This window comes from Sinohyriopsis cumingii, chromosome 18 (assembly GCF_028554795.1).
Source record: "Sinohyriopsis cumingii isolate HCF-2022 chromosome 18, ASM2855479v2, whole genome shotgun sequence".
In the NCBI taxonomy this organism is placed as follows: Eukaryota; Metazoa; Mollusca; class Bivalvia; order Unionida; family Unionidae; genus Sinohyriopsis; species Sinohyriopsis cumingii.
In genome coordinates this window covers 23,758,322-23,776,775 of record NC_142978.1, presented here as the reverse complement: position 1 = coordinate 23,776,775, position 18,454 = coordinate 23,758,322, and positions in this window count along the sequence as shown.

Genomic DNA, 18,454 nt, shown 5'->3' with positions numbered 1-18,454 from the left:
AAAGCATGCAAACCACTGATCCAATCCCTTTACCACTTCACATGCTCGACACACAGTTAGCCTATTTCAAGATTATCCATCAAAATATTTAATATTTAGTCATTAATATGAAAAGTTTATCCTTGAATTAGCATACGTATTCTTACTTCCATCTGGTCGGAAAGAATTTTCTTAGTAGGCGAGTTGTATATGCGATGAGAGAATCTATGTTGTAATTAAACACACACATTTAGTTCATGTTAGTAAGGCATACAGTATGGGTCACTGTGACCTTGGTTGTAAGGATAGAGTAATGACAGATGCATCATCTCATCAAGTTTCAAAATGTGTAGGTAAACAGCACCCGATAAAAAAACTTAAACACGAATTTTTACAAAGTTTCTGAAGCATGAAAAATAGATGATAAATACCTATTTTTGCCATACAAACGTCAAATCAAGATGCAACCAGTCATCATTGTTCGTGATTGTAAGGAGGATAGTAATCATAAAACACATCTCATGTCATCTTGAGCTAAACGCCCAAAAATGTAGCCAAGACCTGTACAGTATCGGTAAGGATGAGCTTCCTTTGTTGCAAGGGCGTAGTAGTAAGAAAGATAGATGAAATAATTATTTAAAAAAAAAAAGTTTAACCCTAGTCAGTGAAGCGTAAAATAGTGCAATATTACGTAAAACAGTGCGATAGTACTGCAGCGAAGAAGTGGTGCTGAGTGAGATGCATCGCCAGGTTTCATTATAGATAGAATATTATGCAATTAACAAGCAAAGGATATATTTAATTATGAGCTACATGCAAACACTTAATCTAAGACAATTCAATCTTAAATGTAGGTCACATTATCTCTACTGTATGTGTGTGGGTACATCGGGAGGGTGTACAAGTATCTAGTTTAATAATTCAAGCATGAAAAGAAAGAACACAAAATGTAAACAAAGTCAGTGAAGACAGAAACATGGGTCACAGTGTCCTAATTGTATAATTAAGGTACATGGTTCATAACGATGCACCCAGTAACCATGATTTAATACATTACAGTTTACGTACAAAGTGCCAACAACCTGATTGGTCATGAGAAATACGCATAATTTAATAAATACAGGTAGGTAAATGTGAAACGTAGGTCACAGTGACATTTTTATTTAATGGTCTGGTGCCAATAGATATGTATATAATTGTAGTAAAGGTGTAGTACTCTTCAACATTCATCCTACCGCGAAGTTCTATGATTCCAGGTATAAGAATAGTTATACAGTATGCTAAAACCTAAGCTAAAAGCACGAAACATAACCATTAATATATAGATAATGTACACTGACACTATTACCTCCCTTTCCTGGCGTAGATGTTATGAAATCCACTTGGATCCAGGAAAGAAAGAATGTTTGAAAATTCAGTGAGGCTATACTGTTGTATATGTTTTTATCTTCGCGGAAGCCAATACTGACACCATAAGTAGTACAATGACTCTCCTAAAATTCGCACACATGTGCTTAATAATAATAATAATAATAATAATAATAATGAGGACTTTGTATAGCGCCTAATCTTTAGAAGCTCTAAGCGCTTTACAACATTAGACAACACCTATAAGAAAAAAAACACATATAATAATATGATTACAAAAAAAAAACGAAAAAAAAAAAAAAAAAAAAACATGCTGAGATTATTTAAGGTAGGAAACATTATTAGGTCTTTAAGTTTGTTCTAGCAGTCGAAATAAGTGAGTTTTGATAGCTCTCTTGAATGTGATCACTGTGTCTTTGTGTCAAAGTTCAGTGGGCAATTCATTCCACGTTGCTGGGCCCTGGTATGCAAAAGAACGCTGTCCATATGACTTTGTTTTCATAGTGGGAATAATGAGTATACGATTGTCAGAAGAGGAACGTAAGTATCTTGCTGGTGTGTACACATGGGTGAGGTCGGATATATATGTTGGACTAGAGTCCGACAGTGAAATGTAGCACAGAGAACAAATTTTGTGTTTGATCCTGGATCGAATGGATAGCCAGTATAAGGTACAGAGCAGCGGGGAGGTGTGCTTTGATCGTGGTACTCTAAGTATGATCCGAGCAGCTGTGTTTTGAACTGTTTTAAGTTTCTGGAGTAGATATTGAGATGAACCAGACATAATTGAGTTACAATAGTCCAGTCTTGAAAGTATTAACGAACACAAGTGTTTTAGTGGCATCAACTGAAAGATATTTACGAACTGAGCTGATGCGTCTCAGCTCAAGATATGCAGCCTTGCACATGTTCATGACATGTTGGTGCAATGTGAGAGTACTGTCCAGAGTAACACCTAGGTTTCGTACTGATTGTGTGAATTTAATGTTGGTGTTGCTGATATTTATTGTTTGAGGTAAAGGAAGCGAATGAGAAAGTCTTTTATCATCATTCATCTGCAGTTTGTTACATATCATCCATGATTTCACATCAGAAATGCACCTCTCTACACCCTGGATGGTAGCATCAACTTCAGTTGGGTGGCTAGATTTGTATATTTGGGTGTCATCAGCGTACAATTGGTGAGACACTGGATGATGATCTATGACACTTGAGAGCGACTGAGTGTACAGAATGAAGAGAACAGGTCCAAGAACAGACCCCTGTGGAACACCACAACATAGATCAACTGGGCTGGAGTGTATTCCATTTGCAGATACAGTTTGTGTCCTGTTGACCAAGTAGGACTTGAACCACATAAGGCTGTATCATGAATGCCAAATACATGCTGGAGACGGTGAAGTAATATATCATGGTATATTGTGTCAAAATGTTGCAGACAAATCAAGGAGGGCGAGGACTGTAATCTTTCCGCTATCCAACGCAGAGAGAATGTCATTAACTACTTTTAGAAGAGTAGTTTCAGTACTATGGCAAGGGCGATATGCAGACTGTACATTGCTAAAAAGACTGTTTGAATTTAGATGAGATACAAGCAGGGATAGAACAACCTTTTCTAAGATTTTTGATATGAATGGGAGATTAGAAACTGGACGGTACTTCTTTAAATCGTTATGGTCTAGTGTTGGTTTCTTCAGCCAAGGCTTTACAATGGCAGTTTTGAAAAATGATGGGAATTCCCCTGATGAGACAGAGGTATTAATAACATCAGTTAGTGAAGGCAATACTGGATCTAAGCACTCAAGCAGCAGTGATGTTGGAATTGGATCAAGTTCACATGACTTTGGTGCACTCGTCATCAGGATTGAACGTACGAAATCCATAGAGACAGGTTCAAATGCTGCTAATGGTTGCCGCTCAAATTCTGTATCCCAACTGCATGGTGACGACGAGTCAATTGAAATTGTGGTGTCAAGCTTATCTCTAATGGTTTGTACTTTGTCACGGAAGAAATTTGCAAACATGTCCGGAAGGTCGACTGGAGAGAAGGTAGTTGGAAGTGGTGTAGATTTATTCCTTGACATTAGCTTGTTAGTAATCTCGTAGAACTCTTTGCAGTTGGAACTTTCCATGATCTTAGTAGTGTAGTGGGCTGATTTCGCTGCCTGGACTATATTTGTGACATTCTTCTTAGCGGCTTCATAGATTTGCTTATGAATAGTGAGTCTGGTGGAAAGCCAAAGCCTCTCAGCTTTACGGCGGTCTCATTTAGCAGTGTGAAGCTGGTCCCTAACACTGCTATACCATGGAGAACACTTTTGAATTGATACTCTGCACTTGGTAGCTGGGGCATGTTTGTCAAGCAATGGACGCAGGCAGTTATCGAGTTGTTCTGCGGCAGGAGTTAAGCAAGTTGTTAGGTTAGCGTGGATGTCGTGCATTAGTTTGATTCTATTTATCATACAGAGGTTTCTCTTAGTAGCAGATAAAGGTGGAGGGTTAGGGACTGATACGTCAAGATGGCATATAATGCAGAGGTGATCTGATGCAAGGTTATGGGATACCAGGGAGGACCGTAGAATGTTATCATCGGGTCTATGAAGAAACCAGTCTAAAATGTGACCATGTTTATGGGTGGGTTGGTTAACTGACTGTTTGAGGTTGAAAACATTAATGGAATCTATGAGTTTTGATGTGTATGAGTTTCCGGGACAGTCAAAGTGAAAGTTGAAATCTCCAAGAATAATCAGGTTGCCACCTATCGAATTTCCATAGTCCTGGAGATTCGGAAACTGCTCCAAAAAGAGAGAGTCAGCCAGCTTGTTTTTTCTACTAGGAGGAGGGCGGTATAGGCAGAAAAAATGGACTGACCTTTTCTCCAGTGTGAGTGTGGTTTGGACTAGTTCAAACGATGTGTGGTCGAAATTGAAGGTTGTGGTGTGGTTAAGACGTTTTATCATGGAGTTATTTGTGATGACAGCAATTCCACCTCCGCGAGAACTACGGAGGAACGACTTGATGGAGTAACCAGTGGGTGTTAGATCCGCACACTTGGGCTCATCTCCTGATGTTTTTTTAGCCATGTTTCTGTCAGGAAAAATACGTCAATTTTCTGGTCGTTGATAAAATTAACTATTTCTGTGCGCTTTTCCGGTGGTCCTACTGAATGGGCATTGAATAATGCAATGCGCAGAGGTATTTCTCTTGGATAGCTGACACAAAGGTTGACGAATTAATATGGATTTTAATTAGGTTATCTAAATTAACGGTCGAATTGTTTTTAAATTGTTGAGCCGAAATAAGGGAGATAACTGGAATTCTTCTTCCTGTTCTACGCTGGCCAGCTTTGAAACAATGTTTCTTTTTTCCTTCTGTTTACATTTAAGTAATGATGAATGTAGTCCCAGTTCGTTTGGTCTAGAGCACAATGTAGTGTGGAGAGCCAAGGAGTGATCATTTAAAGCAATTAATGAGGGTCCATCGTAGCATAAACGGGTTGACTGGCGAGTATCACGTGATGGCGGTTTGTTCAAAAACAGTGGAGCAAGACAGCTGAGAAAAAGTCTAATTGTTCTCATTTCCAAAACAAGGAGATGAAGAAACACGTGCGAATTTAACAGCCAATACATCATGAACACAATAACGAAGATGAAAACAGGCAACAAGCACAAATATAATGAAAACGGCACTAAAAAACGGATCAGCTGCTTCAAGCCGGTGAAGCGATAGCGGCCATCTTGTTATCTTGTTCAACACAACTGACCACAACTGCACCGATTAGAAAGAAGCCTTTCCTAAATCTGGGGATATTGCTGATTGGTCGACAGGTTAGTTGGCGTTTTCTAATAAAACTTATATTGCATATATGTACAATTTCATGATTGAGCGTACGCTTTGGTCTTAAAGTAAGTAACAGCAAAAAGGAAAAACCAGCAAGTTTTGAAAAATTTAACAGACAATTTATTTCCCTAGAATACATAGTGAAAAATGAAAAAGAAATTACAGTATTGTGAATTGAATCTCAGATAGTCCTAAACGTTATATGACAACTTCAAATGTATAAAGTTCCAAATGACCTCCAGTGGTGATCCAAATTAATTATATTATTGTTTGTGCTGATGTGCCTGTCATCTCCAATGTGCTGATGCACCAATGGCCTGGAATGTGTTAACAAGCTTGATGCAACACAATAATATTATACATAAGTTCCTTGAACGAATTCGCAATAATTCCATTTATTGATTGTCTTAAAATATCACTGAACACTTTGTAATTCCAGTGAACAATAATTTGAATAAAATAATCACCCCAAATTAAAAACTGAAGACAACAATAATACTGATTTCATTTTGGATGTTAACGTAGGAATGAGTAACTCTCTCTGTGTGTGTGTGTGTGTGTGTGTGTGTGTGTGTTAACAATGTCATATCGCTATCATTAGGCAGTGTAGCCGTTTATAGTGATGTCTAGTATTGGTCATCATGCTGCAGACATTAAGCATTATGTCCCTGCCAGTCATGTTATCCTGACTCCAGGCCAACCAGTCCTAACACTAACCTCTTCATGCTGAGCGCCAAGCGAGGCAGCTGTAAGTACCATTTTTATAAGTAGGTATGACTGGGGAGGGGTTCGAACCCGCGACCTCCCGCATGTGAGGCTCTAACCACTTAGGCCACCGGAGCGGTGAGTAATTTTGAAGTAAACAACTTTAGTTAACAAAAGCTAAGACACAATAGTACTACTAGGGTGTATGTTAGTTTCCTTTCTAAAACATGTCTTAGTTGTCAACAAGGTCAGGAATTTCCAGGTGAAAACCAATGTCCTAAGCTCAGACACAGATGTATGCTTACTTTCATTAATAATGATCTGAACATTTATTCTTTCATTACAGAGAAATATTAACTGTCTATTATGTAGTTTACAAAATAAATGTCAGGTAGATCCTTAACGTGACTTTTAGACAACAGTCAGTCACAAAATACAAATATGCATAACAGATAATAATTGAGAAAATCCAGCAAACAACACAGATTAAATCTACATAAGACAGATATTTCATTTCGCTATAAAAATATTTCAAATTATCACACTGTGACATTAACCTAATCACGACATAAAATCATGCTTTGCCTGTTTTGGTAATACAGTCCACATACCCTAAGGTACATTATAATACGTTTATATTTATCGCTCATGTACTGATACTATTGTGATTACTATTACAGTATATACAATACATTTTTCATTACGAATAAAACGAGAGATATAAAGTCAGCAAAAGTCTACAGGCAACAATCGAATAGACGCTCGGTCGCTGAGAGTCACGAGTGAGTCCTATTGAACGAGACTAAACTATACCAGGTCGTCCTATGGCGAATATCTCAGGAAGCCACGTGCTAGGTTTCGTTGAAGAAGAGTATTATTTCGATGCGATCGTTATATCTTCCTCTGTAGTTTGATAAGTTTACGTGTGTATGATTATCCTTTAGTGCGTACGATTATGCGTATATCATTATGCCGCTTTTGTGAATTACTAATATCGGATTTACGGATTATTGAGATAGCTTACCAGTTCATTTTATAAATAAGGAATACTATTTTGTATGGCTTTCGCATACGCGAGACATTGATAACATTCATTGCGCTGAGTTAACGTGAAATGTTTGATCAATAATGGTATTGATTATCCTTTTCCAAGCATCTACCCTGATCAATTATTTCATTTGCTATTGAATAAATATAATAACAAAGGAATTTGTTTGGGCATAGCATATGTGTAGCTTCGAGTAAAGCTAGTTATGATCGGAATATACAGAGACATTTGGTATTGTCTCTTGGGGCAATCAATAAATAAAATGCCGTTTCTTTCTTTGACACCATACAGTTATTTATTAGCTAATTAATTTCAAATCTTCCTTGGTCGATTTTATATTGTATGATATGTTTCCATCAAGATCAAAATTTACATCAAACCTGAGAGCGACCTTTTAAGTGTGTCAGGTTATTTCTTTTTAGCTGTACCTGATGGACCATCCCCTAAAATGTATACAACTGATGTAATACTGTCAATAGACAAGCTGTAATTTTCTGATGGGCCATACCCTTAAAAAATATACAGCTAGCATCAAGCTGTCAAAAGGCAAGCTATCATTTGTGATCGTCTGAACGTCCATCAAGATATGCTGAGATACACTTCTGTGGGCATTGGGGGTGGTGGCGGTAGGGGCAATTCAGTCAATACCTACTTCACTTTTCTAAGTAATTAGAAGTGGCTCGGTACATTTGCCGGGAAAGACTAATCAGTGTATAGTGCTCGTTTATTTAGTGTATAGTGTTCTATTATTTTGTGAATAGTGTTATAGCATTTAGTGTATAGTGTTATAATATTGAGTGTATAGTGTTCTGTATTGAACAGGTGAGGCTTATAATTGACATTCCTGGTTTTTATTTATTTAATCGACGGGGTGGGTGCGTTAGGGGGCATGCAACGACTCAGTAATGAACGACACCGTTTATATTTAGAACAAATGTAAATTATGCATACGTCAGAGCAGACCAGCTAAAAAATACATTTCTACAAGCTTGTTCCTTTATAATAGATAAAGCCTGCGTTTAAGCTCTGGTCGAACACATTTGTTTATTATATTTTATTTATAAAACAATACCCCCTCCCCATTTTCCCCACAAACAACAACAACAAACACACAATAACAGATAATACCACACTTTTCTTGTACGGATAGATTTTGCCCTGTCAGGACTAAATTTATCGAATTAGTCAGTTTTCGAAGTGTCATCAAATAATATTGCGGGGAAGGTTTGGGTTAATAGTAACAAACACAAAGGTCAAAATCTAGCTGCTAGGTACGTAAGTCGCCTGGGATCCCTGTACTTATGAATAGACCATGCTTTCTTACTTACGTCCAAGCTGCTACAGCGATAGTAAGGCATGTGAAAATGAACCGGTCATTCCATGCTGTTAAAGGGTACCAGATAACATGGGAAAGATAACGCTTCCCAAGCCAAGGTTCCGATATATTATCCCATCTACATCTTGGCGGATTCATATGATAGTTCACTGCTTCAGGTCCGTGAAGTGCATCGCATGCAGCGGCAAGCAACGGCATCCAATCATAATAAAGTCCTTCAAATTTGAATAGTGTTACTACATGATCGAGACGAGGGGGTGGGGGCACCCGACTGGAACGAACTCATAAATAAACAATTTTTCATTGCTGGTCCGCGTTTGCACAAATACATCCTTTCACTGAAATACCCTGTAATGGCTTGTCTCTGGTACGTAGTCCTACTTTCGATGTTAAAATGTACCGTTGAAGTTAATTGCCTCCATCATTTTCCACTGAAGTACAATGCACCGCTGTTAATCGCTATCGGTAAGTTGGTATTACATACTAAGGGTAGCAATACATGGATATAAGTCGCTAGGAAGATCACTGAAATATCTGGTCGATCCGCCTATGTTTAGATAATTTAATATACCGGAACCTTGTCTAGCGAAGATGGGGAAAGAAACTATACGAGTTCCTTTGTTGTTCTTAGATTGGTAATGCTGATTGTTGGTCCATCTGGCCGTGAGCCAGACGGACTATTGGATTTTTTTCCGGTTAAAACAGCAATGTAGGTCCACATGGGTCTTATAACAGTACACTACAGTAAGTATTAAAAGTGAAAAAAATGTATATTTATTAGGACAAATTAAGAAGAAACAACAAAATGTACTATGCTTAACTCTAATATGATATTTTTGGGGAAAAAAGAAAGTGGGATAAGAGGCACAGATATACAAAACATAAATGCATACATAACTCGTTCAGTATTTACATAAAGACAGAAAAGCATATAAATAGGTAGGTCATTGAAGAGAAAAAACAATGTCATTAGATTAGAGTATACGTGTAGAAGCCATCACCGCTTCCTACTTATTAAAAGAACACACGTGCTCCAATAGCATCAAAGTTGTTACGACTTAATCATGTCTCAATACGGAGAAAACACTCTATCCATTCTTCTCCCTCCGTCGCACGTATAGTGTACACGGAGTTCGGAACACCATTGTTGTATCTAAGAACCGAAGCACCACAAATGAAAGGCAGATACTTATTGCCAGGTTTCTGAACTACGGTAACATCGTTGTGCCTGACTGACTTATCAACATTTGCCCTGGCCGGTAGCACAGCTTTGCTGCTTGACACTAAACGCACAATCGATAAAATATCGGTCACGTCATCGTCAAAAAAATTAGAGTTAAGTCTGAAGGAATCGAATTGGTTAACATCGCCGATACTGATGTTTGGGTTTCATACAAGGATCTCCGGCGTCGGAGAAAGAGCGGGCTAACGCAGTCTGCCGTTGTATACAGACTAGGAACACTGCCAATATATGTGTCGGCGCTGATATTGCCATTGTTGATAAGTAGCCGATATGTCCATAGCCACCGCGTTTCGGGATCGCTCATATGTGGGTTCGATTTCGAGCTCTTAATTGATCGTATGCCATATTACCAGTCCGGACTTTCATAACACCTCACATCTGATATGACATTTAACGACGATGACAGTGACAACAAACTCTTTTCCCATGGGCATGCGTGAACCAGCAGTGGGATATAACCCTAAATGTTATGGTGAGAACATCTGTGAAGGACACAGAGATACCGAATATCGATGTTGGGGTATTCCACCAAAATCGATTTGCACTTGCCATCGATATGAGGTCAACAGAAAAACACACTCTTCACAAATCAGGAAGGTGCATCGAATACGTGAGAGATTTAACTCTGTAAACAGTTAATACGGCCCAGGGGAAGGACGTGTTAAACGCGTTCATATATATCATTATGGATGCGCAGCAAAAGATACAAAATAGCAACCGCCCGATAGCCTTGGGTAATGCTCTGCATTGTACCATCCCCATTGCTCCAACGGCAGCTTGTGTGAGTATATTGATAACTTACAACAACTCTGCGTCATGTTCGTCGTCTTCACTGCCTGCGGTAAGGACGTGTCTGACTCCAAACTGCTTGGGTTGGCATTAAAGGCCCGCTTTGATTTCATGGACAACATCTGTCCTATTCTCTATTCTATGCTCCTTCAAGGCGTAAGACTGGCCATGGGTCCGCGGCAAAACAGACACAGTTCAGTAATGAAGATACCCTGCTTTGTGCGCTCTTTAAACGTTCTAGAGAACCATACTATATAAGTAACGTTTGTACATTGTTTTTTCTCAGTCACATGGAAATGGCCCTTAATAACCGCGCCTATGCCAGGCGCCATATTGGCATCAGTGTGTTACTCATGACACCAAAGTACAAAGCCACTGACCATGGGCAGCGCTCTTCTACAGCAAAAGCGAAAACGCACTTTGGGATATGTTGAGAGTAATTGGTATCGTTAAGGCCTTACATGATGTGGAGTCTATGACTATCTTATAAAGGAAAGATTCAGCAAGCTATTTATTTACACATAACTAGCAGTATCCTGCCAGTTTGCATCCGTCTGCTCCCGAGAGAGTGATGATTTTAGGTGATGTGCTGACTTTTTATGGTATGCAACGCAAGACACGCCATGACACTTGTGGTCATAGCATACATACTACTAAGAATCAGGCTAGCAATGAACTATACCGAAAACTTCGAAAGACATAAACAGTTAGTGACCTTGATATTGAGGGACTTAACATTGATTGGCCAAGCCAGAAGACACAACGATGACCTGGCACAGGTGCAGCTGGAACCACAGAAACACCGGTATATTAGTGTAGTCGCCTGTTTGAGTTTGTGACATCGTAAGTCGCGAAAGAATACTTAGTATGGCCTCCAAACTTTGCTAGTCTAAAGACAATGAGCGACGAGGAAGTCACCAATACGTAGGATCATACATGAGGCTGCACTGAGGATCGTGATGGCTCTAGTTCGTCTGGTTTGTCTGTACGCGATCCATACCCAGCCGCAAACACCTTGCAAGGGATTTAAATATGACCCGCTCATTAAGGTCTCGTTAACGAACATCACCTACCACCTCTACGTCAGATACGTCTCGGTACTAGTGTCAATTGTAGCGGGCATGATAACATAATGGCATTTTGAATACAAAAACTGAGTCAAACTATAACAAATAATGTGAGTTACAACGGAACCGTCAGCGCAATTAGTATGGTAGCGTCAGCGGTACAAAAGGCTGGACGCTCAGTGGTATCAAGTCAGAACGTATTGTGTGCCACTAAGTCCTGATATTGTTGCCGCTGTAGACGAACTTGCTTTTAAAACGAAATAACGCCGGACTGAGATAAACACCGACATACACACAGCTCCAATGCAAGCAAGAGCAGCACAGAAAAACACAGCACTATACCGGCGTTTGCTCTATGTGTCGGTCGTGCATTGCATACTAGCCTTGCGTACGTCTCATTACGCTGCTCGCCGAAGAAAACGCAGGAAGGTACGGCGGAAGAACAAACATCACCATCACAATCAGCCACTATTACACACATGCCCGACCCTTTGTATATGTGATAGTAGTAGCAAAATGTCTGCACCACCATACGGCTAAGGACCTCGGGAACCTTTTATGCCGTAGAACAGCACTTAGGGGAGTTGAAGGTGGGTATTTGCCAATACGCTTATAACAAACTGACCTTGGTCCTATCGACTTCGAAGAAGCAGCAACCGCCGAATCAGTCACATTATTATATGCTCAATTTTGTCTCCATTAACTTTACATTGTCAGAATCGTGCAATATTCTGCGATATTGCACACCTTCGTATTCCACTCACGTGCACGACACGTGTGCCCAAGAGGATATTAGGAACTACTTTGTAAACCAATCATGTACACTCATGTAGCAGACGTTTTACGTTTTGGTTCATTTAATTTGTTTCTGAATGAACTAAAGCAGATGTTTGGTGGACTGCCACATACCAGCTGCTTTGCAATATCCGCGTTAACCCTTTGATACAATGTTTCTGATTTAGGCTAGTGATAGACGCCAGACAGGTCATAACATTGTTGGGTCCCTACAAATAACATACAAGTGACGGTGCATAAACGCGTCTTCTTTAGGTGATAATCAGAATGGCAAAATAATATACTTACAGTTTTAAATCCTGAATTTCGTAAAAATGTACTTTCTTAGTTCTGCAAATCCGACTTCCATTAACCATGTCATGGATTCTAAAGCTTGATTACAGATTTCGAAATTGTACAGTAATTTTAACTACATTCCATGTGCAATTACACCCTCCTCACTGTACTCAAAATGAAATGAACATTACATTCCATAGCGTCCTTTTGATAATTACAATTGAAAGACTTCATACTTTTTCCCCATTATCCTCTCAAACATTTAATGACAGAATAGAAACACACTTGCAGATTTCAACACGCTGATCCCTCGCTGCGGAAATCAGATGTAATTCTAGTAGAATTTGCACAGAAAAATCCAGTTCATAACCACAAAATTTCGTAGGATCGACAGAAATACCAAAATTTATTCATTCCAGACGAAATAGAAAAGTTGTTGCAATACGCATTCATTCACAACATGACTCTAAATTTCAATTTTAAGTAGACCAAAACGCCATTTTCTTGCAAAAGTGACTAAGTTCAAATTTCTCTGGGCGGAGTTATGTGCGTATTAATAATGATGTTGTTGCGTACTGATGAATCTACGCTTGTGTATTTAGTTTGAAATACGGCATAAATTCAGTTACTTAGTTTATTGTAGTGTATCTTTGTTTATGTAATACTGCCTTAGGTATAATAAGAAAATGAGCATATAATAAAAAGGTTACTACATTTTGTATGTGAAAATATGAGCTCGTTTTGTCAGATGGATATACTGCACTCCCAAGGTCGTTCATATTTTCCCATACAAATGCAGTAACCTATAAGTACTAAGCTGTTGGACACAAGGCATTCATTTGAATATCGTGAAGTCATTTAAAAGAATATAATGGTTGCTGCTGAAAGATTGTCGGCGGAGAACAGCCTTAACGCCACTACATAAACTGCGAAAGCTCTACCTACAGTGTATTCGAACCTGATGCGGCCTGCGTGGAATTCAAACATCACGGCTGTGGATCAGTGCTAAGTTGTCCAGATCTACTATCAATGTAAGATCAGCGAGCGTTTCGATTATCTCAATTAGCGGCCACGCGTCTAACAGCTTTATGAACACTTTACCAGGACGTCTGCGTAGCCGAATACTTTTGCTGCCTGGTGACCGACAGTGAAACGACTGACAGCTGACAGACTGGCGTTGAACTCATTCCTTCTACCTTTTATTCGCCTCCGCCTGAACAATAAAACTATGAGCTGTTATTTATCATCAGGGGTATTGACTTCGAGGGCCACGTTGCATACAAATATTTATAACCTGACTAGTGAAGTTCCTTCTGCTTTGAAAAATTGGAGTTGTGTACCAATACATGATACAACGGCAATTACACGTGATGGATTCTATGCTTGATACAATGTCCGACAGCCTGCACAGTTACTGGAAGAATGTGGCAGCTCTCGAAAAGCTGGAAGTAACCAATGTTCACAAACGTTTGTCAGGGAATGGTTCATGACTTACCAACTGCACCACGCAAAATTCACCGCCATAACGAAGTGCACCAGCCGACCTCGTACATCTGTCGCACTACAAGGTTCTGGGATATACATGCACAAGTATGCATTGACCGTGGTTGCTGTCTCAAGCCGTTAAAAGCCTCTGCGGTTTTCACGTAACTAAGTTGTTTAATGAACTGCTGCAGGTTGTTTTCGGCCCGGAGTTTATGGACTTTGTGTACAAATTCGTGGCCAAACACAATTTGCAGGTGAGGCTGGACGAGGCAGGCATCCACCATCTGCTTAGCATTTGTGGGGAGATTCAACAGTATCCAATCATATGCTTCTGTTTGGGCACCAGTACGCCCAAGAGAATTAGCTAGAGGAAACCGAGGAGAAGAAAACTGCAAACTGTAGCACTGATAGGATTCGGAAGCTTCCCTCTGTTGTAGCCGTTCTAAATGGCGACATATTACATCTTACAGGCAAACAAAACATATTGATATAATTCGTGCTACTTCTGTGCGAGTTGCGCTTGTAACATCCGTCGGTGACGTTTCCGGTAGATCTCTACTGAAATATTTGGTGCTATTGTAGTATCGATATATTTACTCAATGCATTCGTTTTGTAAACTTGTTTTAATGTGCTCAAAATGTTGTGCGTTTGTAATAGTTCAAAATGAATTTGTTATGACCATTGTATACTTGTGAAATATATGTTGCAGTGTTTATTAGTCAAGACGATTACAATACTCAAGTTATTCCTCTGCTTTAACTGTCAACTGATGTGTGTCAATACTTTTTTGTGTTATGATTGATTGATAATTTACCCAGATGTCTTTCTTCATTTACAATTATGTTATTTTTTAACCTTGATTTACATGGTTCAGTCTTTAGTCGTCCGTATTCATCAATGATCTAGAGAGAATAGAAGTGATAGATTACTGCTGAAGCAATATATATGCGTATTAATGCACTATGGGCGGATCACAGATTGATGTACCAACAATATTGGTATAACAAACTGCATTACAAAAACGCTTTAAACACCAAGTTATTTATAATATATGTGCATCATACAGTTGCATCAGTATATAAATGTAGGGAAGATTCCCATTCGTCAGAACATAACCGTGTGATCTAACTCATCTGAGGTTATTTCTGTATAAACTGGACGGAGTTGATTTAGAAAATTGATTAAATTGATTTGACAGAATCAAATAGCACTTATCTATAGTGTTTCTGAAAATAAACAATTCTTTTTTTTCTTTGACTAGCTTTGAAAAAATGCTGGGAAACTCAAAATCTGCCAAGAAGAACATTGGGGCTGCAGCATTTTCACTGCAGGTCGTTGCAAATGGTTGATGTATTGGTGACTGTTGATTTAGCGATGGTGATCATGATGATGACGATGATAATGATGATGATTCCCACATAGACGATGATCATTTAGATACTGATGAAATTATCTTTCTCTGTTGCAAGAATGACTTTCCCATGTACCTGCTCTAGGTGCGGGTGCTGATCATTCACTTGGTGTATGGGCAAGTGTAGATATTGGTCAGTCAAAACGGCGTATTGGCTAGTATGTATAGGTGAGCGCCGCTTATATATTTTTTAAAAATTAGATTTTCCTTTGAGGCAAATGCCAAGCATGAATTCCCCTTGTTTTCAGAGCCCCACTCAGATGTTAACATTATGGATACTTTAACAGTAAATCCGCGTTGACGCTAGACTTCCGCTCACGCGTTAAACCTATGGACATTTTTAACATTATCTTTATCCCGGACCACACAGGACCATTTCTGTATCTGACAAAAAAACAATTTATGTTTTCAAGGGAAATGTTACATTAATGTCACAATGTTAATTTCTTATTTACCCCAGATTCTCACTATATGTTTGAGGCCTGAAGTCGAGCTCGTATGTTAAACCGATGGATATTGTTGGAAGATCTTTTTTTTTTTTTGATCGGTGATAGCGTAGGTGTTTAAGGTACAGACGGCGCGAATCTGGCTCAGATCGCGGTATCATAGAAAGATGAAACTGTATGGGAATGAAATTCTAAAGAAAGGCCACTCAGAGATTTGTGATGGTTCATCTTGTAAAGGGGAAATGAAATTGGATTTAAAAGGTTCGAAGAGTAAGACGATATTTTGACAGAATGAACTTGATTTGAGTAAATTAGATTGTGCTACCTTATATTACTATAATTATTTTTAATTGAGTTATGACGTGTTTTTGCATTTATTAAAATGTTTGTGTTAGGATGTGGATTTGCATTTATTAGAATGTAGTAAGCGTAGATTGATGGCAATGCTAAGTTAGGCCCAAAGTTCGACACACATTACTTAATTTTTATGACACATGCGGTACGAATGTTTACTTCATTAACTATGTTGTAGGTTACTGTACGGGAATATATTAATATTTAAATGGAGTATGTGTGTTACCATATTCATAGAAGTAATATTATTAGTACTTATTGGCTCAAGACATGTAGGAAGTATGTAAGCGTAGATCTGTAGTCGTACATAGGACCTTGTAAGGTTTGTCGCCCATTAATCTGACGGAAGATCTGTGAGAGAGTGATGGGTTCCTAAATTATTGGGTAGATATGCAAGAAATTATGACTCTTGGTTTTTCCTTCAGAAGCTTCCAAGAGTGTACACACGAGTCGGCAGAATAGCAGAAAAATGTGAATGGAAAACCAAGAGTGGAAAGAAGGAGGAAAGAAGGAGAAAGGAGGAATATCTACAAATCAAAGATAGAAAGAATAAAGGAAGGAGGCGAATGTTATACAGATAGGTAGAACGGACAATGCAAAGAATAGTAACTCTCTCACATGTACATCTTAAAATTCCGTATGATGAATGAACTTGTTAAATGTTAATTTAATTTACCAGGTCGATTACAATATATATTGTATTGAGCAGAAGTTGACGTCTTTATGTTGAATATATTTATTAATTTGATTGTTTACATACCCATTGAATCCTGAGTTGCTGTATGCAGTTAAGATGTCAGCTTCCCTGGTTGGGGCTAGATATTTATTAATGCCTTCTTCTGCAGTATTATTTATAATATCGTAGATGGACGGTGACAGAGCAAAACTGGACACATAGTAAATAAAAACGCTATAAAAAATGTTTTAAAAAATTTGGAGTATGCGTAATTGTTTTAATACTCTCCAATTTTAGGATTTCTTAGATTTTTGTGATTAACTGTTTGATTATGGGAAGTCGGAGATGAGGATATAGTCCTCGACCCGAAGAATTAGCCAATTACTAGGGACAAACGTCACGTTGTGAAGTGTTAGTGGGATTTTATGATGTCATGGTTTACTTTTAGTGAATGCAGGTCCCTGCCGCTCAGTAGTCCTTATTCAAATCTAAATGTGCGAATAGATTGTGTGACTCCATGTGCAGTAGTTCTGATTGGGGACTGGTACAATGCACAATGGAAAAACCGAGAACGCACTGTTCCGTCGTCGGGAGGCTTCGTTTATTGTTGATATAATGGTACATATGGTGCAGAGCTACAGGCGAAATGAGGCTTAAAATCAGTATGTAACTGGCCTAAGGTTGCGTTGTAAAAAGGTTTCCTGTATTAGGTAGTTGATTTTTATATTTTCACTACGTGGAATACGGCGGTACGTTACGGAAATTTAATGAGGAGAAACCATGCAGTTGTGAGATTGTCAGGTAATTGTGAAGCTGGGGGATATGTGGTCATGTATTAATCAAAGTAAAATTATTTATAGTATGGACGCGTTGGTATTTCCAGTTTACAATATTAGTTGTTTAGAAGTCTTTCGAATCAGTGGAAACATGTGGTTTCTAGCGGGATTCACGCCAGGGTTGACGTCGCTTGGTAAAGAAGCCCCTTTGGCTTGTTACAAGAATTTGGAAATAAGCAATAAATTTTAAGAAGAAAGAGATATTTCAGATACTTACAGGGATCAGAAAGTCGATAATAGTTACAGCAAAAGATACTATATGAACGGAATACATTAAAGACGCGAGTCAGTATCTTTGGTACATGATTTTGTTGTTATTTTCTTTCAATGCAAAAATACGTTGTTGTTTCTGGCTGATGGAATTGATGGATCATTTCGTTACAAATGATATCCTTCCAGCAAATAAATATATTTTGGCCAAATCAATTGCGTCAACCATCCATTTCTTTCCAAAGTTTATAAGTAGTAAATGGGGTCACCCTAGGGACAATGGGACTTAGCATTAAAAACACCCCTGGGTCACTCTAGGGACAATGGAAATTTAACATGGAGAAAAATCGTGGCTCACTCTAGGGACAATGGGAATTTAACATAGAGTTTGGGTCTGTCTAGGGACAAGGGAAATTAACATGGGAATAGAGTTTGGGTTTGTCTAGGGACAAGGGGAATTGAATATGGGATTTTTTTAAAAAACTTTTTTTAAATTTAAATTTAAATTTAAAAAAGGGTAGGCAATTGAAAGGCTATCTCTTTTCGAGAAATATGGCTGGCCCTGAAAAGGGCCTTTGGGTTTATGTTA